Below are 15,752 nucleotides of genomic sequence, written 5' to 3' on the forward strand. Positions count from 1 at the left end.
TTCACCTTTGACCTTTTCCCCAATTTCACGCTTTTTTGTTGATTTTGTTACGTTTGTAAAGAAGTGTAAATCATAGAGTACATCAACTTATGCTTTTATTTAGAACTCAGGTTTAGCTTATAGGCGGCCAGTCTTTACTTCACTCGCATATGACTAACAACACCAGTTACACTACCCTCAATGCGTATGTTGGGGGATGCATTTAATGAGCTGGCATGCTGCACTTGGGAAGGATGGAATGGAGTGAAGGATAAAGTGAAGGGCTTGTATGTGGGGAAGTGCAGCCAAGTGCAAAGAGAGGGTGGGACCATTCATTAAAAAACTAATTCATGTAGTAAATGCAGGCCGTTGTATTGGAGCCGGTCTTAAATAAAAGTTCTTGCGTAAAAAGGGAGCTTGATATTGATTTTCGTAATTCGATTATGTTCCAATTTTCTTCATAAGATGATTTTCTTTTACTTTGCTTCCGCTCCGCGCCAAAAGTGGAATCACTCAAAATCATGAACTTTAGAGAAAAACCATCAAAGTCAAAATTGGGGTCCAAACAGTTGATTTGGTCTATTGTGTTATTTTTATTCACATTTTCTACCCACCTTAGGGTGGAGGGGACGCAATACCTGATTGGTAGCGGGTCAGGCGTGTTGGATTGGGTACACCGCCACAACCCATGCGAGTATGGGAGGCGAGTTTTACAACTCGGGGACGAGTAGCAACTTTTCAAGCGATGCTTTTGATGGTGGTGTGTATAGTGGGTTCACCTGAAGAGAGTGCCCCTCTTTTGGGTTGAATTAAATTATTGAATAGCCCTCTCCAGTCTCCACCCTTGACTTAGACCCTCTCTAACCCACTTTTTTAACAAGTCTAGGATCACAAAAATAAAACAATAGCAAATTATCCTTTCCCGCTGAACACATGTCTGCTTGAAGCTGGGACACAAAATAGTCCATAAATTGTTATTGTACTATGCTTGGTCAAGAAGGAAAGTAATACATACCTGTCACATAGACATAGTTTATTATAATCCAGAACTTGTTTTCAATCTCTCCCATAGATAAAACTAATATATTTAGTTAACTGCTAACCATTCATACGAACCAACAAATACAATCTAATAACATATCACAAGCTAACCATTCATACGAACCAACAAATACAATCTAATAACATATCACAAGAAAGAAGTGTATTTACAAATATGAAATAATAAAAACACTCGGGTCTTTTAACTAACAAAAACCGTACTTGTTTAACGACCTATGTTAATACTCGAAGAAGTTAAATATGGATCGCCAGAACTGCTTGACTGATTATTCGATGCATGATGCTCTATAACAGGTTCATTCATAGAAAGATCAGGAACATCAGCCTCGAAATTAAGCACTTGAATCGCTTGCCTTATGGACGGCCTTGACCTGCGATCAGCGTGTGCACACCATAACCCAACCATCATCAACCGCTTAGCTTGCTCTTCATCATAATCTTGATTCAATTTCTCATCCACTGCCAACAAAATTTCTCCTTTTTTATACAAAAACCGTACCCAATCCACCAAAGCCATTTCAGAATCATCATCAATGCAATCTCTAGCTTTTCTTCCACAACAAATCTCAATAGCAACCACCCCAATACTATATACATCTGACTCCTTGCTAGCTTTGCCGGTTCGTACATACTCAGGTGCCATGTAGCCCAAAGTTCCGGCTAAACCCGTGGTTTGTGGGCCTAACTCATGGTCCATAAGTCTAGCCAACCCGAAATCCCCTAGCTTTGCATTGAACCCTGAGTCCAACATCACGTTGCTTGATTTAATATCGCGGTGTATCACACATTGTTCCCATTCCTCATGAAGATACAACAATGCAGAAGCTAAACCTAATGATATCTTGTACCTTAAACCCCAAGCAAGAGTGGGCATGTTCCCAAACAAATGAGAATCTAAACTACCATTCGGCATAAACTCGTACACTAGTAGAAATTGATTTTCATCGTGGCACCAACCGATGAGTTGCACTAAGTTTCAGTGCCTTAAACTGCTAATGATCTTGACTTCGGTTATATACTCTTTCTTCCCTTGTTTCGATCCTTTCGAAATCTTTTTAACCGCCACTAGTCTTCTTTCACGCGTCATAAATCCTCTATAAACACACCCGAATCCTCCTTCACCTAACTTTAAATCATCAGTGAAGTTATTAGTAGCCAGAGCAAGATCCCTGTAAGAAAAACTTTTGGGGCCTGCCCCTTGTTCGAGATCTTCATTAATCGAGGTTAAGTTGATAGTTTCCACTGCTTCCTCTCTATGTCTTTTTCGGAATGTTGAACGAATCGTGTATGCGAGTATGCATACTGTTGATATAACACCTAATGGCACTGTTATGCCCACTGTTAACTTCAGTTTTTGTGATATTGTTTTGCTTTCCTCTGTTATATCTAAGCTGGAATTGAAGTCCCAATACTGAAGTGTGTGTTTCTCCATGAACTGACCGGTAGAAGCGGTTATGCCGATGATGACCCATGACGGAAGAACCTGAAAGAGATATCGTTTGTAGGACATGGGTCACAATTTTATAATAAAAATTACATAAATAAATATAAAATTGTAAAGATACTCTCTTTACATAATTTTTTGGGGAAATTGTAGTACCCGTACCGTGTACAAATCCATACAAAATTAAATATGAGATACAACATATTTAAATAAATCGATTCAAATCGTTGTCTTTGACAAGAGCTTGAGAAGCGTCTTCTTGTACAATTTCTGCTACGAGAACTTGAACCGCGTCTCCTTTTGCGATCCTTCTTGGCTGCAAAAATGAACAAACTGATGTTGATGGTTGTGGCTGAGGCACGTGTTCAACACGCTTCCCTTAAAACAGATTTCGCGCCTCTACTAAAGATGACGCGTCTGTTTCCCAGGGTACAACAGCCGAAGCAGTACGTACTGCCGGAAATGACCACACGCCCGAGGTTACACCGGATAAAAACATAGTGTTAGACCTTTTGGAAACTAAAAAATAGAAAAGTAGTTGAATCATGTAGAGAAACTTATCTCTATATGTTCCCAACATATGGGTCATCAAATACTACTTCTCCAAAGACTCTTCATGCATATATTATATCTTCTACTTGTATTCTTACTCTTGTCGTTTTATATCTACAACCCATCAAGTTAGGCACATAGCCTACTATTAATACAAAAGACATGGGTAGAGACATGTCTCACTTAATTAGAAATTTATTAGAGACATAAACTCTAATAAACACTAATAAATTGACATAAAAACTCTACTTAAGAGTTTATGTTACATATGAAGAGTCTAGTACTTAGTTAGAGATTTATTAGAGACATAAACTCTAATAAACACTAATAAATTGACATAAAAACTCTTTTTAAGAGTTTATGTTCCATATAATAATCTAGTAAATAATTATAATTTCATTAAATTATAATCTCACTAAATTAATATCCATTCATAATATCTAAATTTCCAACAATCCCCCACATGAATGGAGATTGATCAAAACACAAAGTTTCCAATGGAACCTCGACAGTTGAGTATTGCCGGATAAGTAGGTGTCCCTTTGAACTTTCCGTTGTGAAGCATACTTAGCCTCCTAGCGGTTTGTAGACACGATGTCCTTGAACAAACCCCCATTTATGTAGACGACAATACAATTCACCCAATACTCTCCTTAGCTGGGTCATCCCCTCATAGTCGTGTCCAATAATGGTCGTGGAACACTTTCCTGGTTCTGCGAGAGCTCTAGAAATTGTGCCCCCAATTCCATTCGAAGCGACCCCACTTCTCTCTAACATAGGTGATTCTCCTTAAATCATTAAAAGCATCGTAGTTATCATGATTACGCAAAATCATTTACCTCATAATATGCTTAGCCTCACAATTTGTCACTAAATTTCATTGGAATGTACTAGGACGTATTTAAACACCCTTTTATCGTTTAGGCGGTATATATGACCATATATACTAGCTTATGCATATCAGCTATGCCCCCACAGTGACCGCCCTTAGGCATATGAATTCGTTGTCCTATTGAACTTAGATCTTGGGATCTCCAGTCAACTAAGGTAGGTTTCCTTCACACACCCTTTTTCCATGAGCTTTAGTCTCATTCCACAACTTGATCTCTAATAAACCCTCAGGTTGTTGGATCCATAACATTATATCTGTCTTTGACAAGTCACTGAAGATAACTTTGCAATTGAGATCAATTGTCATGACGTGTTCGTAACTCGAAAGTTAACATTGCCTATTGTCAACTTCTAAGACTATAACCTCAGTGGCCACCTAAATCTAGTTATAATATTTGTCTTAGAATGATACATTTATTATATAAGGCAAACACATCTCCATTATGCAGTACGACATTTGTGTCCTCCACTTAGTCGTCTGTTTGCAATGTTAGATTGGATTACAAAATCCTTATTGCCAAAATTTTATGGTACAAATGCAAGACACCCCCACATTTAAGTGTTATTGGATAACATCTAGATGGGTTAATGAGAACCATTTCTATATACCCTTATAGGGTTGTTTCTTAAATGGATCTTCCCCCACATTTCTTGCCATTTGATTCAACTCATATTGCATTAGCTTACATAAGCTTCCGAGCTAAGCAAAGCAACACATGCCATTGGCATAAGTTTGTCACCAACTTAGAATAATTCTAATTTAACATCTAGAATAAGCTTAGACAATGAGTTCTCCTCATTAGCTTTTCGAACAAACTCTTAAAATGTTACATGCCTTTTTCTTATAATGAATGAAAATTCTCCCTCAACTTTGTCTATACACAAATTCTTTTTGTGTTTATACACATTTGAATGTTTAGAGTTAATTAGTCTCCGTCAAGACCCACAATTAACCAAGTACTAGTCTAGCATGCTTTAGACTACAATACTTTAGCATGTGAACAGAAGATGCATCATTCTGATTCTTCACAGCCCTAAGGATATCATAATATCACTTTTCAACATTCATCCCTTGTTAAGACAAAATAGTGAGACTTATTCATAATCCTAAAACAACAATATTTAGGAAGGTCTCACAAATTATTGTATATAGCACATAGCTAAATTTTATCATTCATTTAAGGAACATAACTTGTTTACCTTTGATCTCCAACACTTTACCATTGACTCATAAGGACTTAAACATAAGTCTTAATCCAAGTCACTTGGTGAACACATTCATCACCAACAAGATGAATGTTCCTCGTCTACAATCACTATTATGTGTGACATAGAGTCAATTAGATTGACACTCAACAACATGGCATTCATAATTTTGCTATAAGTGATTTGCACACAATTATTGTTATTCATTAGGAGATATGTATATTTAGGATGCTCTCCAAATAAAGGTAAAATCTCCATATAGTTCTAACAATAATCAAGTGGTAGACACATCTACATGTAGATCACTTGGAACAAATCTCGCAAGATTTATTATTCACACTTATGAATTTTCCAATGACTCCTAACGAAGTATGTCGACATGAATCTCGTTTGTGTATTTCATCTCAATACACTTAGTACGTTCTTTCATTATTCTCTCATGATGTGGTTACACATTTGATGTCTCGTCTTTGACATTTAGTCAATGCAACAACTCTTAAGTTGTTTATGTCCAAGAATTTTCATGTGCTATCCGTTTAAAACCATATTTTGTTAAACATGTATAATTGGCGTTATAATTATTTTCACAAAAATAATTTATACGTCACAAACATTAGTGATTTATTTCTTTGTAAAAAATTGCATGTGTTATCCGAAGATATTGAACACAAAACAATAAAATACATTGGAAACTAAATCATAAATGTCAATCACTTTTGAAATTTAAGCGGAAGCATAGACAATATGTAGACATCAATAGCAAAGTGCTTTTATCTTCAACACTTTATAATCTGACTGAAATCTTCTCAACAATATCATCCCATGGCATGTCTTGAGGTACTCCCTTAATAAGACTCCATGCACTTGTAAGTACAAGTTCCCCATTTCATCTTGAAACTTTAAACTTGGACAATTATGCTTAAAACAACACCAAGTTGTTACAAATACTACATTTAAGCAGTAAACTTGAATAATTAAATTTGTTCACAACAACATCAACTTGTTTTTCACCAAATAACATTTTCTAACAAGCATGTTAGATAAAAAAATGTTATAATAAGCACATTATAGAATCGAACGTTTACATAAAACGTTTTCCAAAGATATAGTTTATAAAATAAACAATTTCTCATCATTTTTAATGCACATATAGGTAATTAAATGTTTACATAAAACATTTATGTTCATTATGAACAATTTCTAACCTTGTATTCGTGATACACATTTTCTAACACATGTGTTAGAAATTTAGGTCATTTTATATATATAAAACATGACCAAATTAAAGCATTACATGTCATCATTAAAACTCATCAAATGTCATCAATAAAACTCTACTCAAGAGTTTCACATATGAAGAGTTAAGAGTCTTAATAATTATAGACTTAAACTCTAATAAAACTCATCAAATGTCATCATTAAAACTCTACTCAAGAGTTTCACCATAAGAAGAGTTAAGAGTCTCAATAATTATATATTTAAACTCTAATAAAACTCATCAATGCCATCATTAAAACTCTACTCAAGAGTTTCACCATATGAAGAGTTTAATTAGTAATTAAAATTTCACTCAAATGGATTTAGAAATCACAAATTAAGATTGGTGATAAATCCCACACAACTACACCATCACTTTATTGTGATTTGAATCTTGAAGCCAATCAAACATCAGCTTCAATGTATGACTTTTTGTTTCTAAACCATACAAAGAATAAAATAAGTGTTTATATTCATTAAAATCAATGCTACAACAAATTACTTATATCAAATGATTACATAAAACATTTCAAAGCATTTATATCTAACCATTTTTAACAATCATGTTAAAATGAAAGAAATTCTAACGCGCACGTTAGAAATATTAACATTTCCACAAAATGTTAATTCGACCTGCTATAAACACATATATGGTTTAAATAAATAAGCCATTTCCAACACACACGTTAGAAAATAAACAATTAAAAAATTGTCCAAACTAACACTTCCCATGAATGTTTCTAACACACATGTTAGAATATAAATGATTACAAAAATCATTTTCAAATTTAACAGTTTTATAAACAGTTTCTAACATTTTTGTTGGAAGTAAAAAAATTACAAAAATTGTTATAAAGCTTATCAATAAATAAATTATAACAAGCTCGTTAGAAATAAACGATTACAAAAACCGTCATAAAACGATTACAAAAACCGTCATAAAACTTATTAGTTTGTATAAATAACCCAATTCTAACACGCTCGTGTAGAAATAAATGATTACAAAAATCATTATAAGGCTTATTAGTTTATATAAAATAAACTTATTTTAAACACTCATTTTTTTAAACCATATTATATAAATAATATGATCATTTCTAACAAGCATGTTAGAACATGAAACGTTTACAAAAAAACGTATTGCTTATAAAAATAAAGTCGGTCTAACGCACACGTTAGAGAAATTAACGTTTACAAAAAACATATGGTTTACACTATTAAACCCATCTAACACAAAGTTAGAAAAATTAACGATTTCCAAAATCGTCTCAATCTCAATAAATCCAAACACAACAAGTTGTACTACTAACATATTTCCCAAAAAAAAATATTATAAGATCATAATCTCTAAAAACTATTTTTCTATTATAAATTTTTTCGTGAACCCAAAATCCTTATAAATAAGGTTTTAAGATTGTAGCCACAATCTCACGAAGTCTGTTTTAAGTTTGTAGGACATGGGTCACAATTTTATAATAAAAATTACATAAATAAATATAAAATTGTAAAGATACTCTCTTTACATAATTTTTTGGGGAAATTGTAGTACCCGTACCGTGTACAAATCCATACAAAATTAAATATGAGATACAACATATTTAAATAAATCGATTCAAATCGTTGTCTTTGACAAGAGCTTGAGAAGCGTCTTCTTGTACAATTTCTGCTACGAGAACTTGAACCGCGTCTCCTTTTGCGATCCTTCTTGGCTGCAAAAATGAACAAACTGATGTTGATGGTTGTGGCTGAGGCACGTGTTCAACACGCTTCCCTTAAAACAGATTTCGCGCCTCTACTAAAGATGACGCGTCTGTTTCCCAGGGTACAACAGCCGAAGCAGTACGTACTGCCGGAAATGACCACACGCCCGAGGTTACACCGGATAAAAACATAGTGTTAGACCTTTTGGAAACTAAAAAATAGAAAAGTAGTTGAATCATGTAGAGAAACTTATCTCTATATGTTCCCAACATATGGGTCATCAAATACTACTTCTCCAAAGACTCTTCATGCATATATTATATCTTCTACTTGTATTCTTACTCTTGTCGTTTTATATCTACAACCCATCAAGTTAGGCACATAGCCTACTATTAATACAAAAGACATGGGTAGAGACATGTCTCACTTAATTAGAAATTTATTAGAGACATAAACTCTAATAAACACTAATAAATTGACATAAAAACTCTACTTAAGAGTTTATGTTACATATGAAGAGTCTAGTACTTAGTTAGAGATTTATTAGAGACATAAACTCTAATAAACACTAATAAATTGACATAAAAACTCTTTTTAAGAGTTTATGTTCCATATAATAATCTAGTAAATAATTATAATTTCATTAAATTATAATCTCACTAAATTAATATCCATTCATAATATCTAAATTTCCAACAATATCGGTGAATAATGTTTTCTGTGTATTGAATAACAGAAAACCAGATATGTTTATACAGTGAGATTATAAAGCTAACCAGTTAATAATAATTATAAAATGTTAATAACTATTTTAATATTCAACCTAGATATAGAATTATGACTAAAATACTTGAAAAATGATAAATCAAATAATAACAACAATAGTAAAAAATAAAGTTGGAAACAAGAACCTCTTTGAGGTTAATTCGATACGACAGATTCGAATTCCCTTGAAAACTCGGGTTCCTTACATAAGTCCAGAAGACACTGAGATTGTTGGTGGTGGAGTTATACGAAACCCAACAGTTAGCAGTTTGTTTATTATGCAAACTAGCGTTCCAGCTAGTGTAACTAACCGAAGAAAGTGAGTTCCTATTGATCCAACATGCTCAAACGGAGGATCCCACTCTTGATTGGAAAACGAGTCAAACTCTACCAAAACAATCGGGCCTTGAGACGGATCATCACTCATTGTGGAGTTAAAAAGTCCTAGAAAACCCGCAGCTGAGTTGAGAGGACTTGTGAAACCAACTGGTGCGAGGAAGAAAGCGATGCCATGGCCGTATGGCATAAAATCTTCTATGTCGATCGCAAAAGAGAAATGAGAAATGAGTAATGAAGTCTGATAGCTGCCCCGAACTCGAGTCCCATAACGGGACTCTTTGTTTGTATAAAACTTGGCCAACTCGACAACAATAGACAATAGTGTTGAAATTCACTGAGCCGAAAGATGGTGCTGCATCGCCTATATAGACGACTTCGTTTGCAGTCGAATCGAAACGAGGTACTAGGAAGTATACGGATTTAGAAATGGGCAAAACCAGCATATGAAAATAGAAACAAGAGAAAGCCATGACCAACTTTTAACTACTACTTTGATTTTATATGATTTATGAGTTCTACATGAATACGTAATTAGATAAATAAAGACAGATTAATCGTTATGCTAACTTTGTTTTTTTTAATCATGGGTCCCACGAGTGACATGTCACCTTGTTAAAAACTAAATTAAATTAAGTTTGATGAATATTTTAGGCATGTGCTTGACCAAATAAACTTATTATTAGTTTGATTTTGTGTTCAACTTTTTATTTGAGAGTTCTATAAATTAAACATTAGGAGAAGTGAGAGTGGTCACTAGTGATTAAATTTCATCACTCACAAGCATCCAATCAACTCCTGCCATGTCATCAGCCACTATTCTATCACTCACAAGCATTTTGTAGTGGCGGCGTCACTCACAAATTTTTTTAATTTTTATTTTTAAATTAGAAATTAACAATAAAACATTAAAATTATAAATTTCATTAAAATTAAAACATACTAGTTCAATTTAACATACTAGAAATATTTTAGGCTACAATTTAAAAAAATACTAAAAAAACTCTACTCCTCGTCCGACTCATGAAACTCTAAACCTAAAGAACCTACTAGTTCGATTAAATCGTATCTCAACCGAAAGTGAGTTTCTTCATCACGCAATTCTTGTTGGATATTTTGTGGAACTTGAACTTGTGTAGGAGGATCCGGCACCCAATCCGGAGATATTGCACGTCCGTCTTCTTTGATTATCATATTGTGCAATATGATACATGCATATACTATGTTATGTATTGTTTTCTTGTTCATCGCACGAACCGGTCGGTGTAGTATACTCTATCTACCCGTTAAAACACCAAAAGCCCTCTCAACATCTTTTCTTGCCGATTCTTGCAATTTTTTAACACGATTTCTTTAGCCTCGACAGGAAATGAGGGAGCTTTCACAAAAACAGACCATGACGGGTGGATCCCACTCTTGATTGGAAAACGAGTCAAACTCTACTGAAACAATCGGGCCTTGAGACGGATCATCACTCGTTGTGGAGTTAAAAAGTCCTAGAAAACCCGCAGCTGAGTTCAGAGGACTTGTGAAACCAACTGGTGCGAGGAAGAAAGCGATACCATGGCCGTATGGCATAAAATCTTCTATGTCGATCGCAAAAGAGAAATGAGTAATGAAGTCTGATAGCTGCCCCGAATTCGAGTCCCATAACGGAACTCTTTGTTTGTATAAAACTTGGCCAACTCGACAACCGTAGACAATACTGTTGAAATTCACTGAGCCGAAAGACGGTGCTGCATCGCCTATATAGACCACGTCGTTTGTAGTCGAATCGAAACGAGGTACTTGGAAGTATACGGATTTAGAAACGGGCAAAACCAGCATAAGAAAATAGAAACAAGAGAAAGCCATGACTAACTTTTAACTACTACTTTGATTTTATATGATTTATGAGTTCTACATGAACACGTAGTTAGATAAATAAAGACTGATTAATCGTTATGCTAACTTTGTATTTTAATTTTCAAATTATGGGCCCACAAACAAATATAATTTCGGTAAACAGGAAAAACGAAATTGGGTTACTGACTTGTCACGGGGTTACGAATGACATGCCACCTTGTTAAAAAATAAATTAAATTAAGTTTGACGAATATCTTAGGCATGTGCTTGACCAAATAAACTTATTATTAGTTTGATGTTGTGTTTAACTTTTTATTTGACAACTAGTGCTTTAGATTCCGCGCGTTGCGCGTTAGGCGTTGAAGAGGTATGGTCCCAATTCCCTGCCTACATGGCAGGGACCACACCACTTTTTGTGCACACAAGGCATCCATGTCACCAGAACCTTCTAGAAGCTTCCAGAAGACACCTAGGCGGTTCACAGCTGGCACCAAAGATGCTTTGCCCAACATAAAGGACAACACGTGTCACCATTGACAGAAGGCCACATAGGCCTGCGGCAATCCAGGGAGCAGGCCTGACACGACCAGTACGAGGTATCCAGCACAAGCGAATACAAGGACGCCACGTGTACCACTACACCCTTCGCGACAGAGCAGACCAAGAGGATATTCCCCTTGGTCGGACAGCTGGCGCGCACCCACAGCTGGCACAGCTGCTTCCTCCTTCTTCACCCTCCGGCTATAAATAGGACCCTTCATCATTCAGGTTCAGGATCTTGGCTCTCTTTACTCACTCTATACACACACTGTTTTATTCATCTCAGAGCAGTACTTATTCTCACGCCGGAGCCTGGTTAAGAGAGAAAACCCCCTTCCCCCTCTTAACGAGACTAACGGTGTTTACTGTTTTGCAGATCTCAGGCCTTTGATACGAGCAAGAGAAGAGGTTGAACCCCATAAGTGAAACGACCCACGTGGTTATCCTTGTGTTAACCATTGTTTCAACATTGGCGCCATCCGCTGTTTTGCAAAACCACTCTCACCTCTTTTTCTCTTCTAGAAAACACTCGTGAAAATGGCAGACCAGAATCATTCACACCCAGCTGACGGAGAAATCTCTTCCTTTGAACTCGTTTCGGATACAGCACACGTCCAACGAGGTCAAAGGAACGAGACCATCCAAGAAGGTCAGCTGAACAACGAGTTTCCATCCATTTTTGGAAGTGCGTCCAGGGCTGCTAGCCAAACCACAACTGGACCCATCTTCCAAACACCAGCAAGAATCATCACTCAAACCACAAACGGGGCCGCTCTCCAACCTCCAACGTGGATATTACACCAAACACCGCCGCCGATGCAGACTGTAAGCCATGGACCAGGCCCCTCTGTGCCATCGGAACAAGCACAACTCAACTATTCTGCACTCTTAGGGCTACCCGAAGGAAAAACTCTGGCTTCCTGGTATGCCGAACAGATGGCGTCTATAAACCTCGTTTATACGCAGCTCAGCGCACAACAAGCCTTGCTCCAAGCACAGGCTAACCAATCAGCATTCGTAACTCCACAACCAAGGTCTCTGAGTACACACACGGCTCAGCAGACAAACGCGTGGAACTTACGACCAGAAAGAGAACCAGTGCAACAGGTCAGAAGACCCAGCATACAAGACACGCGCGATACTTATGCTGAAACAGAGAGCAACTTCGTCCAAACTTCCAATCTACAATGAAGGCCGATCCAAACCCGTTTGGGCGCACGCAACATGAATACAGAATGGGAAGAGGAGGAAGACGACCCAACTTACAAGGCAGAATCCACAGTGTTCAGCATACTTCCTCCAGAACACGAGGCATACAAACCAACCAAGCGCGCGGGGTACAACCCCAAAGCAGAGCATGATTACACCTTGAGCTATCGTCCTGAGGACATGGCTGAAAATTCAAAATTCATTCCAGAAATCGCGTGCGCGGCCATCGACAAAACGAAGTTACCACACAACGTGGGTAAATACAATTGGTTGACAGACCCAGACGATCACCTCCAGGTGTTTAAAGGTGCAGGAGCAACAGGCGGATGGAACTTACCAACATGGTGCCACCTGTTTGCTCAGACATTCGTTGGCGCGGCGCGCATTTGGTTCGACAACTTACCGGCTGGCAAAATCAAATCATGGGTCGACTTTCGAGAGAAGTTCCTGGCACACTTCTCTCAGCAACGAAGACAAGCCAGAGATCCAGGTGACTGTCTGAACATATGGAGAAAAGACTATGAAAGTGTAGAAGATTTCATTACAAGGTATAACAAAGAATGTCTAGAGATCGGAGACATACCAGAGAAAATGATGCGTGCACACTTCATGCGAGCGGTCAAGTGCGACGATCTGGTTAAAAGAATCAAAGGGCGAGATAGAGGACCCAAAGACTGGGAAACCTTCATTGAAGCGGCCAAGACCATTGCGCAGACAGATAGGCAACTGACCGGTGATGATCACCGTCAGCGCGCACACAACCATAACGATCGAAACAACAGAAGGGGCAGAAATCAACCCTGGAGGGCTTCTGGGAACAGAGAAAGAAGCCCCCCACGGGATGACGCACGCCATACGATCAATCAGATAGCCCATCGAAAAGAAGTAAAGCGCGAAAATATAGAAAAGCAGTGGACTCCACTAACCAAAACACCTTCTGAAGTCTTAGCCACAGAGAACCATCAGTTCAAACCACCCTTGCAGATGCGCAACAAAAGGGGTCAGGACCCAAATCTCTTCTGTGAATTCCACAAAGATACGGGCCACTTGACCGATGATTGCTTTAGCTTAAAGCAAGAAATCGAAAGAGCTCTAAGAGACGGAAAGCTCGGTCACTTAGTCAAAGGAGGAAAGCGCGATTACCGCCAGATACAACGAAGAGATGAAGGTCCAGACAACAAGAAGCTCAGAAAGCTAGAAACTCATATGGTGCAAGGAGGTCCACGGCGACCAAGAAAAAACTACAACAAACGCGCGCAGGATGATTCATGGCGCGAGAAGCAAGTAGTGTTCCCAGTTGTCAGGGGAGGTCCAAGAGAAAAACGGCCAATAGTCATCCCAGGGGTGATCGGCCACTACCAAACAGATTACATCTTTATTGATCCCGGGAGCACCGCAGACATCATATATGAACAGTGCTTCAATCAATTCGACCAAGAGGATAAGGCGCGCCTAGAACCAGTCGATTACCCACTAACTGGTTTCTGCAATGAGGCCGTCTTTCCCCTAGGACAAATATCCTTCCCAGTATTGCTTTCTGATGGGAGAAATTCAAGAACCGAAGAAGTCACATTCATGGTGCTACCGGCACATTCAAGACATGACATCCTCTTAGGACGAGAATCCCAAGGAGATTTCAGCATGATCTGTTCCGCACCACATTCTGCCATAGGCTTTCCAACCGAAACAGGCATTGCGTTGATATACGCAAGCAAGGAAGTGCTAGCAACAGATGAAATCAGGCCGGCAAAAGCAAGCAAGCCCGCACCGCGCAAAGAGGCAGAAAAATGGGTATTGAATAGCGCGTACCCAGAACAAACAGTCACTCTGGGACCCGCAATGTCTGATCTAACGCGTGCGGCGCTAAAGAAATTACTGCATGACAACATGGACGTGTTCGCCTGGACACCGGCTGATATGGTTGGTGTTCCACGGCATATAGCGGAACACCGGCTAAATGTCTCAGAGGATGCAAAGCCAGTAGTGCATGCTAAACGACATCTGGGAGACATCAAACACGATGCAATGAAAGAACAAGTGTTAGAACTGCTAAACGCAGGAATCATCAGGGAAGTCCGGTACCAAACGTGGGTAGCAAGCCCAGTAATGGTAAAGAAACCGAATGGTAGTTGGAGAATGTGTGTCGACTACAAGGATCTGAACAAAGCATGTCCCCGTGACTGCTATGCTTTGCCAGACATAGACGAGAAAATAGATTCTTTGGCAACGTTTCGGTGGAAATGTTTTCTGGATTGCTACAAAGGATACCACCAGGTCCAGATGGCTGTTCAAGACGAGGATAAAACCGCATTCCGCACGCCAACGGGGCTATATTGCTACACCAAGATGCCGTTCGGCTTAAAGAATGCAGGTGCTACGTATCAACGGTTGATGAACGAAACATTCAGTGACGCCATCGGTAAATACATAGAGGTATACATGGATGATCTGGTAATCATGAGCAAGGAGGAGAGCGCGATACTGGCAAATATTCAGAAAACCTTCAACACGCTGCGCAGCGTGAGCATCAAACTGAATCCAGCAAAGTGCTCATTCGGAATGGAGGAAGGAAAGTTTTTGGGCTTCATAGTCACTAAAGATGGTTTTAAGGTGAACCCAGAAAAGGTCCAGGCCATAGAGAGGATGCCTTCACCAGCAAACGTCAAAGACATGCAAAAGCTCGCAGGACGATTGGCAGCACTCAATCGATTCCTAGCCAACCACGCAGCAAAATCCTTCCCATTCATCAAGACCTTACGCAACTGCATGAAGAAAAACCAATTCCAATGGACTCCGGAAGCAGAAAACGCGTTCCGCGAGATGAAAGACTGTCTCATCAAGCTGCCAACTCTAACCGCACCAAACAAAGGAGAGCCTTTGGTCTTGTACCTCTCAGCTTCCGACAGGGCCGTCGGAGCCGTATTGCTGGTCGATCGACAAGGTGTCCAAACACCTGTGTATTACG

General features: G+C 38.4%; 1 pseudogene; it reads right to left on the reverse strand.

The window, feature by feature from the left end:
• Positions 1–1,246: 1,246 nt before the first annotated feature.
• LOC110903772 lies at positions 1,247–9,534 on the reverse strand (annotated as a pseudogene).
• Positions 9,535–15,752: the final 6,218 nt, after the last annotated feature.

The sequence above is a fragment of the Helianthus annuus genome, chromosome 14, assembly GCF_002127325.2.
Source record: "Helianthus annuus cultivar XRQ/B chromosome 14, HanXRQr2.0-SUNRISE, whole genome shotgun sequence".
In the NCBI taxonomy this organism is placed as follows: domain Eukaryota; kingdom Viridiplantae; phylum Streptophyta; class Magnoliopsida; order Asterales; family Asteraceae; genus Helianthus; species Helianthus annuus.